The sequence below is a fragment of the Lissotriton helveticus genome, chromosome 4_1 (assembly GCF_964261635.1).
Source record: "Lissotriton helveticus chromosome 4_1, aLisHel1.1, whole genome shotgun sequence".
NCBI classification, from domain to species: domain Eukaryota; kingdom Metazoa; phylum Chordata; class Amphibia; order Caudata; family Salamandridae; genus Lissotriton; species Lissotriton helveticus.
This window is the reverse complement of record NC_136063.1, coordinates 1,925,674,953-1,925,687,531: the sequence shown is the minus strand read 5'-3', so window position 1 is coordinate 1,925,687,531 and position 12,579 is coordinate 1,925,674,953. Positions and strand designations below refer to the sequence as shown.

Below are 12,579 nucleotides of genomic sequence, written 5' to 3'. Positions count from 1 at the left end.
CATCCAGAATTTATTCTTTGGACTGCATAGTATCCTCTGCCATAGACATAATGGAGCAGGACTTGCTCATGCTACAGCATGGACAGTCACAATTAGGTTCTATAATGCTTTTAGGCTGGACGTTGCAAAATATTCGTTCTGGATATGTGCCATGGCGTCTAATCAACACAATGTCATTGTTTTCTGTATTTAACCTTAACCAAATCACTTTGGCACAAAGAGGAGCAGACTATACGGTGCTGAGCATGGAAAAACTGGAAAGATTACCATTAACTGTTTCAGAAAATCCTGCAACAGAATGGCTAATACACGAAATAATCACTCTGCCTGTCACAATTTTCAATTTTTAATATTGTTTGAAACATATACCAGCTGGCATGTATGAAAGGTTGGGTAATGATACATTAAGTCAACCTGGGAATTACCATATACACACAGATGTTGGAGTGGGGGAAAAGAAGTATTTCTTAGTGGTATACAATGCAAAAGCGCACTAAGCGGTACACTTTTATGTCAGGGTATTAATTTACATGGAGCCTGTGACGGTTCTTCGACCAACTTATCCTGCCACCTGCAAGGTTCTCCAGCTGCAGTGATAGATCCAATTTTTAGGCAGCTGTTTAACGGAAGCTATATAATGTTGAATGATCACAGCTGCTGTGGCATGTTGCCAGGAACAGCCTATCTCGTAACTGTGTCAGCCAGGGTCACTTGTTGTATGCAAATATTGTTTCCTAATACTAAGACAGATGGGGAGTCGTCATTATGTCCTTCACTGCACATCTCTTCTATACGAATTGATACTTTAAGCAGAATGAAAGCCATTCTTTTACAACAAAAAAACTGTGCCACTGACCTCGTCCAAAGAGACGTATGAACTACAAGTTGCAAGGTCCTCTGCAGAGATACATGCCCTATTATGAACAAACTGCCCTGTACATTAGGTAGAAATGTTAGATCGTATCTTAAACATGTCTGATACCGGTGGTATTGTACATGTATTTAAGACAGTTTTTTCTGGACTTTTAGCACCTTTTGAAGCAGTCCTCGGCATATTTCCAAACTTCGTGCACTCTGTGTTCGGCGGCCTGCCTCTCATTTTGGGACTCGTAGCAGGAATACTATTTTTGTTCCTTTTGCTCCGATATGGCAAGTCCAGTCACCAGCGACACCCAGATTACCTTAGAGAACACTCTCCTGGCAATGAAGTGTTGTGAGCGCATGATACAAATTCTGGGCCAGGATCGTTTAAGAGACTTGAATACCACATGGTTAGTAATATTCCGACCAATCTGGTAAGATTGCATCCTAACGATTCTACGATGCCTGCTATATGGAGAAGAATGCGTGTTGGACATCAGTCTAACACTCCCATCAGCACTGCCAAAGGATGTTGATACTTTGCTTGGTTCGGTAACGGCTCATGCATTGTGCTGTCCCCAGCGGCTACCAATCCTGATGACGGCATTCGTTGAGGTCTCACAGATGCAATCTGCTGACGGTGAGATACGTGGATCGACAGGCACACAGGTACCATCTCCATCTCCTTCGAACATTGCTAATGCGGCTAACGCTAACGGCGAGGCTTAACATTTTTGTGCAATCGGTTTACTTAACGAAATGGTCCAACTTTCACCTACTGTGGTAGACAAATTCTTTACCAGCTTAGAAGATTTGATGTTTTCTCCAAACAACGAGAATGACTTTTTTTTTTTTTTTTTTAAACCTTTATTGAAACTTGCAAAGTATTACATGCGCAGGCCCACAACCACAGGGGCCGGCCGCAAGCGTATCAAATGAATCAGGATGTAGAAACAAGAACACGACCGAAAAAAGCAATATCATAGATATGTCATGTGTGAGTGCGCACTGCAAAGCATAAGGATATATGAGGTTTTCGTTTTTTTAAAGTTATGTAGAGTAGGAACGGCTGCAGGAGCAATGGCGTCACACCACATAATAAAATAAGAAGAGGTAAGGGGGGGACGTACCCCGCAGAGCAAACAGAATCAGTTGATGAACCACACAGTTGTCAAAACAATACAGTCGCCGAGGCAGACCTAGAGCAAAAACAATACGACAGCAAGCAGTAAAGCAGAGCACCATTCTGAAAACTCGCCCCCCAGTAACCGAAAGGCATAGTTGAGTGTAGAAGCCTTATAAGAAAAGGAAAAAGGGAAAGAAAGACAGCCAACCCTACTAAAGAGGTAAAGAACCCTCCCAGAGACAGACGGAAAAAGAAGAAAGGGACCATAGAACAAAACAAACTAAAGTAACAAAACCCCCCCCACACCCGCCACCCTACACCACTGTAATGGCTACGGCCTACCCCACTAACAGCGTGCCTGTCGCCCAGGAACTGCCCCAAAGAAGAGGGAAAGAAAAGAGAAAGCGGAGGAGGAGAAAGCAGACACACTCCCGGACTCCCGTGCCCACCGCCAACAGCAACCACCCGGAGACACAATAAAACCAATATTCAGCAATTATACAAACCAGTCACGGTAGGATAAATAACAGCCACCCAATTCCTATCACAATATAGGCACAACCCCGGCATTAAGAAAAGCTATTATATCGGAACCCAGCGATAAAGTTCAGCCCTAACCAGTACGGTCCGTCCTAAGAGTCTTTGCCACTCGAGCCGCCATTTTGATGGAAAAGGCAAAGCGTCCATAAAAGTTCTTTGCAGCATAAGAGGATCGAAAACAGGATAAAAGTACATGGCTCGAACTAGGAAAGATGTCCAAGAACAGCGAGCATCCGAAACCATCAGCAAGTAACTCGTGGCCACATGGAAGTTTGTCCATAGAAGTGATGGGTGGCAGCAGGGTCAGGCAAAAGACACTAGTGAGAAGCACGGGCTGGCTAGCCGGCAATAGGGGACCGTCGAGAATCATAAAGTCCGGGCGATGCACAGGGACCCCGACCTCTGAGATGCCATGCATCGCTGGTACCATCTCCAGCTGGAGACCAAACGAGGTGTCGTCCTCAGGTTCCAGGATACCGTCCACTTTCACCATCAGTGTCCGGAACACAGCGACTGTGTGCGAATGGAGCGCCCCAATGGCGGCCACAACGGCCCATAGTGATGGTGTGCCCTCCGTCCGCTCCATCTCCTCTCGGTAGGTGACAGAGCCGGGTTCGGACCCCGGAGGCCGGCTGCTCCGGAGTCACAGGCCACGTAAATCTGATCACAAATAATGGGCGCTCCTCGTCTTAGAGAACACACCTTCGCCGTCAGGGAGGACCCAGCCCGTCGACCCCCATGGGGCAGAAAGGGCTCCGGGCGCCGAGCCTCCACCACAGCAGCTGGCGTGGCACGCTGGCGTGTCCCGGGTGTGGATCGTTCAGAGGATCGTCAGAAAAATCAACAATTCAGGCACTCTTCATGAGACCGGGCTCAGTCCAGGTCTCACGGCCGATGTTGTTCAACTCCGACTCGGGTAGTCTAGAAATCGAGGCCCCGGCTTCAACACGATGTTAGGCCGAGAATAGAAACACGGCGTATCTTCGTCAGCCGATAAGGTAGAAATCTCGGGATTGCACCTCTGGAAGCAGTAGACCTTCACAGACAAGAAAATCAGGTGTACAGACAGGATGAAAGACAGGATAATCGAGCTGTTGGCGGAGGTCGACGGAGCCGGGAGCTTATGCGGCCATCTTGATTCGTAGCGTAGCTCCTCCCCCCCGAGAATGACTTTTTGAAGTTAGCACACAGCGTTCCATGGGACTTTGTATTCGACATTTACTTTTCAAAACAAAACTTCCAACTTTAGAACTCTATTTTTCTGCAATTTGACTTTTTCCAAAAATGATTTCTTTTTTGGGCACAAAGTAATCTGCTTAAAGTAGAACTATTCTTAGAGAACAAGAATTCTTGGAAACGCTTCCAAGAGACAATATTTGACCTTGTCCAAAACCAAATAATTTTTATATTCTTTCATGGAATGGTCTTGACTTTTCTTCTGTATTCAAGAGCCATTTCATAAATGTACTTTCATGATTCATTCAGATAGCATTTCCAATATTCTACTGTATGCTTTGAATGAAAATATTGCTTTTAAAACGCGTACAGCACAAATGCTCATCTTTCGTGTACAACCATTTTGGAATGCATTTTATGTATTTTGGGTGGGGTTTAAACACATCATGCTTTAGATATGTTTTAAATGCTTAGAAATTTAGTAATATCGAACATAATAAAGTGGAGTGGGTGTTGTATGGCGTTTTAGGATCCGAGCGAAATTTACCGATTCATGCCCTTATATAGGTACAATTCACATTGCCCTTATATAGGCATAGAAATCATAACCATATTTAGACATAAGCCCATGCAGTCCAAATACAGGCATGGCTACTTTCACTCGTTCCAAAAAGCCACAACGATTTCTTGGAAAACTCGGCTTAAGCACTCAGGGACATCCCCTTGCTTGAATATTGATTTGTCCAAGAATTCATGGAGTTTTCAAAGAACTACCATTCCCTTGGGGTTCTTTGATGACGTTATTATGCCCGACTTTACGTCAAACTAGGCACCTTCAAGGTATAAATATGCCTACACTTGCCCCAGCAAACACACGGTGGTTCGGAGCAGGGGCGCAACTAGATCTTAATTTCGGGGGGGGCTAACATGGCAAATGAAGGGGCGTGGCTAATGTTAATCAATGGAGCGGAGCTAAAATGGCAGATAATCAGGATCGATTAATGCTCATGTCAAGCTGAGAAAAAATGTGGTAAATTCTGCATTTGAAACTGGACAACAATTAGAGCACACATTTGTGTTAATTTGATGCATTTATATGCTATTGTCTTATGAAAAAGGAACAGAATGTACTGAATTAAAAGGCCAATTTAATATATTTTACTACAAAGCACTTTAGGAACACAATATAACCAATTTTCACAATGCCATTTCAAGGCGACTCCCCTTTTTTGCCAGTTCATTAACAATTGCTTCTATAGGAGGACAATGTGCTCGTGAAATCCATAGACAGGTGTGTGGGAATGCCCTAGCTCCACCCATGAAACGACTTCCCAACGCAAGGTAACTCAAGGCAGCTCAATGCTCTGCCTCTCATTACTCTGGAGTTTCTAAACCATGCAAAACCACACAAAGTGGCCTTTGTGTGGGTTAGGTAAATCCCAATTAAATGGGTAAAATGATGGCAGCGTAAGAGAAAATCAGAATGGATGGATACATGGGTGAAAGTATAGTAAATGTAAATATGAGAGGATAAATGCGTTGGTGAAGGGATGGTAGAGTAAATAAATATCTGAGATGATGGCTAAAAGGATGGGTGTAAGGTTGGCAGAGTAAATTGACATCAGAAAGGATGGATGGTTGGATTGATGGATGGATGAAAGGATAGCAACTTCAGCATCGCACACATGTATGACATTACAACACATGCCATCACAATGCATGCCTTTACAACTGTAAATGTAAATGTAGTTGAGCTTATATAGCGCACAGCTACCCGCAGTGGGTTTCCCGGCGCTTGCTTAGGGAACCCTTCCTGGTATTCCCCTGTGAGATAGCAGGGTATCCACAAGGTGAAAGTCAGGCATCCCGCCGCGAGGGGCCGTTGTGGAGATTAAGCAAGCTATTGCCCAGAGTCGCAGAGTGTGAACCCGTGAGTCGAGGAGGCACCGGGGCGAGAATTATCGAGTCCGTGGAATTTTTAGCCCAAGACCCGCCGAGGCGGGGAATTGAACCCTGGTCCAGGACCGATCTCAGCTTCCGGGTCTGCTGCCTCTAACCCCTGAGCCACACTTCTCCACAACGCGGTTGTAACAACTCAAGTGCTGTTACAACACGTTACCATTACAATGCAAACTTTTACCATGCATATGCCTTTACAACAAAGGCATATGCATGGTAAAAGTTTCGTTTTACAATATAACTATTTTACAGGTAAGTATAAACACTATATATATATATATATATATCTATATATATATATATATATATATCTATATATATATCTATATATATATATATATATATATATATATATATATATATATAGATATATATAGGTTTATATATACCTGTAAATGGCTTATTTTTCAGTAAAGTGTATATATATATATATATATATGTATATATATATATATATATATATATACACACACACACCCACATTTCCTTAAAACCCTACAACCCTTCAACCCATACCAACCCTAAAATTGCCCCCAATTGCACCCCAAAGCCCATACCCACCCTGAACCCTCAAATTAACACAAAACCCATACCCACACTGAACCCCAAAATTACTCCTGGCACCCCAAAACCCATACCCACCCTTAACCCTAAAATTACCCCTGGCACCCCAAAACCCATACCTGCACTGATCCCTAAAATTACACCCTTGCCCCCCAAAACCCACTCCCACCCTGAACCTTAAAATGACCCCTGGCACCCCAAAACCCATATCCATGCTGAACCATAAATTCCTCCCGGCACCCTATAACCCATACCCAACCGGAACCATAAATTTCCCCCTGGCACCCCATAACCCATACCCACCCTGAACCACCCTGGCACCCCATAACCCATACCCTGAACCATAAAATTGCCCCCTGACACCCCAAAACCCACACCTGCCCTGAACCCTAATATTACCCCAGGCTCACCAAAACACATACCCACGCTGAACCCTAAAATTAACCCCCTCACACCCTAAAACCCATACCCACCCTGAACCCTAAAATTAACCCCATTGCACCCCAGAACCCATTATTTCCCTGATCCCTAAAGTTACTTCCTGGCACCCCAAATCCCATACCAACCCTGAACCCTAAAATTACCCCTGGAACCCCAAAACCCATGCCCTCCCTGAACCCTATAATTACCACTGGCACCCCAAAACCCATGCCCTCCCTGAATCCTAAAATTACCACTGGCACCCCAAAACCCATACCCATCCTGATCCCTAAAATTACCCCCTGGCATCCCAAAACCCATTACCACCCTGAACCCTAAATTCACCCCCCTGGAGCCCCAAAACCCATACCCGCGCTGATCCCTAAAATTACACCCTTGCCCCCCAAAACCCGTACCCACCCTGAACCTTAAAATTACCCTTGGCACCCCAAAACCCATAACTATGCTGAACCATAAATTCCCCCATGGCACCCCATTACCCATACCCACCCTGAACCCTAAAATAGCCCCCTGACACCCCAAAACCCACACCTGCCCTGAACCCTAAAATTCCCACTGGCACACCAAACACATACCCACACTGAACACTAAAATTAAGCCTGTGGCACCCCAAAACCCATACCCACCCTAAACCTTAAAACTACCCCTGGCACCCAAAACCCATACCCATGCTAGTGAGCAGTGCAGTGGATGTGAATTCCATCCAAGTGCACAGACAGCAGGGGCAAAGGGATGGCAGTGCAGGTGACGCTTTTCCATTGTAAATTAATTTCTGTTGGTGTCATAGCCCAGGGTTTGCTGTCTGTGCACTTGCATTGAATACACATCTATACAAGTGCACAGACAGCACACCCTGGGCTATGATGCCAGCAGAAATTCCTTTACAAAGGAAAAGTGTCACCTGCACTGGCCAGCCCTTTCCCCCTGCTGTGCACTTCACACCCCATGCTCACAATACATCAAGTGCTTAGGTGAAATCCCTGCCTTCAGGCAAGGATTTCACCTCAGTGCCACTCTAAAGGAAAACAAGAGGTGGGGGCAGGGGGGTTTCACTCGCTGAAACTGTTAAGAGGCTGGCTGTCTGGCTCGGGCTGCTGGGCCTCTCAGAAAGCATTAAATAAATCACATTCTCGGATCGGCGCGCAGCGTTAGTAAATCATTTCAGTGCATGTCATCTCAGCCCGGGCAGAGGAGGCGACGGGGAGGAGCTGAAGCCCGGTGAGCCCAATGGGTGTTGCGCGCCTGGTTCGGAACAGCTCAACTATCTACTTGCCCGACGCACCTCGCTACACCAGTGGGCCGAAGGAAGCCGACCCCCCAGCTGACGCACTGATCGAGAATCTGTCCTTTCTCTCACTGAGAATCCAGCTTCAGTGTTTCCAAGCTCCCCTCACGGGATGTTGGGAAATCGAGTCCCGAGACAGAGATACCAGACCTCCTTCATTTCAAAACCAAGGTACGGAGCTGATTAGACCCTAAGAGAAATCTTGGATAAATTCTTGGAAAAGAAACTAAACCTATGCTACACCACACTTACTTCTTCCCAGTACTCGACTTAGGTTAGGTACATTGGGGTAGGCGTATTTTAGAAGCACCAGTTGAGGACTTTTAGCCTTTGTTATTTATGTATGTATTTATCTATGGTTTAAGAAACTATACAATGCTTTTACATTTTATAATACTGTTCCTGCTGTACGCATTATACTTCGCAACCAGTATTACGATTGTAGTAGTTCACTTTACTTGCATGAGAAAGAAGACTGTTCAATAAATCCTTTTATTGAAAACGCCCGGCTCTCTATTTCTCTGCACCTCTGATGAAACAAAGCTTGCACGATTGACTGAGTAAATTTCTATCTATTGTTTCCACGACTCTGAAGATACGTTTATTCTGGGGGAAACAAAGTTGTGATGTTTAGGCGGTTGTCAGAAACTAATCCCTTCTTGTGAATTCGAGAAAGTTTCTAGTGACCTCTGAGCTAGCTGGCACTCACAATTAAGTCTAATAAATTCGATAGAGACCTAGTGGACACAAGTCCTATGTCAAATCTATAGGATATATTATTCCAATGCTCAGAGCCTATTGAGAATATAGGAACTACACTACAGAACAACCATCAAGGCGGATCCTGCCAATGCATTGTAACTTTGCTTAACGGCTCCATCAAAAAGCTCTGTGGCAAAGTTACAATTAATTTTTATTTTTAAAAAGAAACTCCCCAAAAAACCAATGCCCCCTCTTGCCATGGGCATTTCCTCCCAGGGCGTGTGGGGCATTGAGCACTTTTCAGTGCCTCTTGCCGCAACATTATGCAATTCTGGGGAAAATACATAATATCTGTGTGCTTAAAATGTGAAATATGTTGAGTGAATTGCATTTATGCAATCCCAATTCGATGCACACAATCTTGTAGACCATCTCCCATTTTCCAAAATAATGTACAGTGCTCCATTGCTTCCTATTTAGTTGGTGCTATAAAAATACCAATACATACATACATTATGAAGTCTTTGTAGCTTATCTTATAAATCCACTGCCCCATTTACCTCAGTCTAAGGTCTTTAGACAGTATTATGTTTATGTGTAGTTAAATGTGCAGTGTTTGTTTTGGTGATCCTTTATTGTGTCATTTGCAGTCACGGTTTGCCACATACTTAAGTTAGTACATTGGTATGTTACTGATGAACATATGAAAAAACAAATATCCAACATACTCAATGAAGAAAACATCATTCCACCCAACATTTCATCCAGGAGGCATCTCACAGAATTTCACAGCTTCTTTCATTTTTCAATTGTAACTATTTCAGGACATTATATACTTTGAAGTCGCTTACTTGCCTCTTATAGTTGCACATGTATTGCATCATGCAGCAGCTGGAGAATGAACTGGACGTTCTTTTAATAACACTGTTAGTCCATATTTGCTAACACTGAACCTTCATCAATAGTTTCCAGATTCATCATCTCCTAATGAGATAGGATACGGAGGTGACATGTCTTAGAACTGCAAATTTGTCTTGTGTGAATTAATTTAATTTCTTAGCTTTGACTTACAACTTGCATTTTTGCAATTGCTTCACATAGATTCCTTAAAGGATTTGACAGGTACTGGAAAAAATCAACAATCAACTCATGACACCTGGAGCAGAACCGGCTACTCAACGCCTCCCAATCCGGTTTCTGCAGTAATCACAACACAGAAACTACCCTGATCACAGCCACAAATGACATCGGAACACTCCTTGACCTCTCGTCAGCCTTCAACACCACACGCTGATCGAAACACTCCTCCATATCGGCATCCGGGGGGACATGTTCAGATGGATCACCTCGTTTGTCACTGGAAGAACCCAGAGGAACCACCTAGCACCTTTCACCACCCAACCCCCAGGACTCTTCACTTATATATGACCCCCCTGGCCAATATTGTCAGATCCCACAGTCTCAACATAATTTCCTACAGACACCACCCAACTCATTTTCTCACTCACCGACGAACCCACCACTTCCACCAGAACCAACGTCACAGACGCATGATAAACATCGCCAACTGAATGAAGAATAACTGCCTGCAGCTGAACACAAACATAACGGACGTACTGATCTTTGGCAACAGCAGCAACACATGGAATGACTCCTGGTGGCCATCAGACCTAGTACCTGCACCCACTCCCTCAGACCACGCCACAATCCTTAGAATCATCATTAACATCAAGCTCACCATGAAATCACAGATCAACTGTGTCTCCTCCGACTGCTTCTTCACTTCACGTAAGATCTTCGGGTGGCTATCCCTACACACGAGACACACCATGACACAGGCTCTCATCACTGGCCGATTGGACTACAGCAACACACTCCATGTAGGAATCACCACACACCTCCTACAGAGACTTCAGACCATTTAGAACGCCACAGCCAGACTCATCCTCAGCCTTCCCCGAAGAACCCACATCACATCCGACCTCAGGCAACTCCACTGGCTCACCGTACAGAGAGATGCCAATTCAAGTTGCCAACCCACGCACACCAGGCTCTACACAACCAGAGACCCACATACATTAACCACAGCCTGAGCTTCCATCAACTTTCGAGAAGTCTATTCTCTGCATCCCTTTCACTTGCCCATACTGCCTGCAACTACCGAAGCAGAAGTGGAGGATGCTCCTTCTACCACATCGCAGCAAAAACCTGGAACAGCCTCTCCACACTCCTCAGTCCCATCACTTCACTTCCAGAATTACAAATGGCCCTCAAGACCTGGCTGTTTGAACAAGACCTCGGGGCCTGCATGCGCCTGGATAACCTATCAGGTGATTAGTCTCGCTTATGAATACTGATTAATTAAAGGTACAAAAATAAACAATTTTACATCTTTTGATAATGCCCAAATTCCAATTTAATGAGAGTCAAAGTGCTTCATTTTCTGAGATTTCCACGTCAAACAATATAGACAAAATATGATGACTCAACACAGGGTAAAATAAGCATAAAGGACATATTCCACTGTAAACAAGAGAAGTCCCTCTCTCTCACAATTGCAAACATTCTTTATGCTATTATTTGTATGTTTGCAATCCTGAATTTTCCTTATTACCAGTCAAATTGCTCAGGAATATGCAAACAATGATTCCAAATGAATGTTCTTAAAATGTACAAACCAGTTCATCTGAAATGTTAAAATTAATACAAAAAAGAGATTTAAAACAGGAGCAAATTGGTATAATAATGCTTATCTGAGAAGTATCGTTAGATCAATGGGTGCAAAGTACATATATAATCAATTTTGATTACACCTCTCATACTAAAGTGGATTAATCTTTAGGGAAACTGCCAACAAAGAGGAATAAACTCCAATCAACAATCATTTGCACCACACTAACCCTCCAGCAAGTCATGTCTGGTGCAGCATACTCCACTGACTCTTAAGGCTCTGATGGGTTTGAAGCACATATGGAAGCATATCTAGCATTAGCAAGCAGGATCATGGACTGGGTAGGTGGCACCTATGGATGAGACTCCCTGGGTTGAGAAATAGGTGGATCGATTGGGAACAACTTGAAAGCATGACACAATTAAACCACCTTAATAATTTTGACTCCTGTATATCCCATTCTTTCCTTTGTTCATTTTCTATGCCATACAGAGATATATGCTTTATTACCACAGGGTGTGGTCGGAAAAGCCTAATTGTTTCCTCACTTTATGTTATGCTCTGAAATGTTCCCATAAAACTGTAGCATCTGAAACTGAAATCGATTTGTACCTCCAGCACTTGAGAAAAGTAATAACATCATCTGCATAAGTGTGAGTTTAATCTGCACCAGGTGAAACTCCCTGCATTTCTAAGTTCTGCGTAGTCGAAAGATCCAAAAGAAAAGGTAATAATTGACACCCATGTTGGGTTTCACTGTTTCCAATTGAATAATGCTGATCCCACCAACTTTTTCATAACAGTAGCCTTTTATTTGAATACTGATTACATTTTATTTTACCTGCAATTATTTCATATAGTAAAAGAGGACAACATACATCATGCTAAATAAATTTTAGACCAGTGAATATTGTTAAAAATCAATTGTTCTGGCACCAGGGAATGAAATAGGGACATGGAACCTCATATTGCTCCATGTCTTCAAGATTATAATCAGCCATTAACCAGTTCACGCTTGCGCTCCATCCATCCATATCACAGTGGCCCATACGTGGGAGGTGCAGCAAATCCGAGGCAGGCTGTGCTGACGCACATAGAAAACTATCTCAGGAGCATAACTCCAAAGCCATATTCTTTCAATCAATATTCAACAAAGGCCGTAGTCGAATGCTGATTCAGCATTAAAGATTTTTGCTACGAAAGCCTCCTTTGAACCTTGCACATACTTAAGTACATAAATTCTTGTATATTATC

At 43.7% G+C, this 12,579-nt stretch overlaps 1 protein-coding gene across 4 annotated transcripts in view; it reads right to left on the bottom strand.

Annotated features, from left to right (window-relative positions):
* Nucleotides 1-12,579, bottom strand: part of ADGRG4 (adhesion G protein-coupled receptor G4) — a 1,842,483-nt gene that overhangs the window by 1,588,191 nt on the left and 241,713 nt on the right. The gene's annotated exons all lie outside the window — the stretch shown is intronic.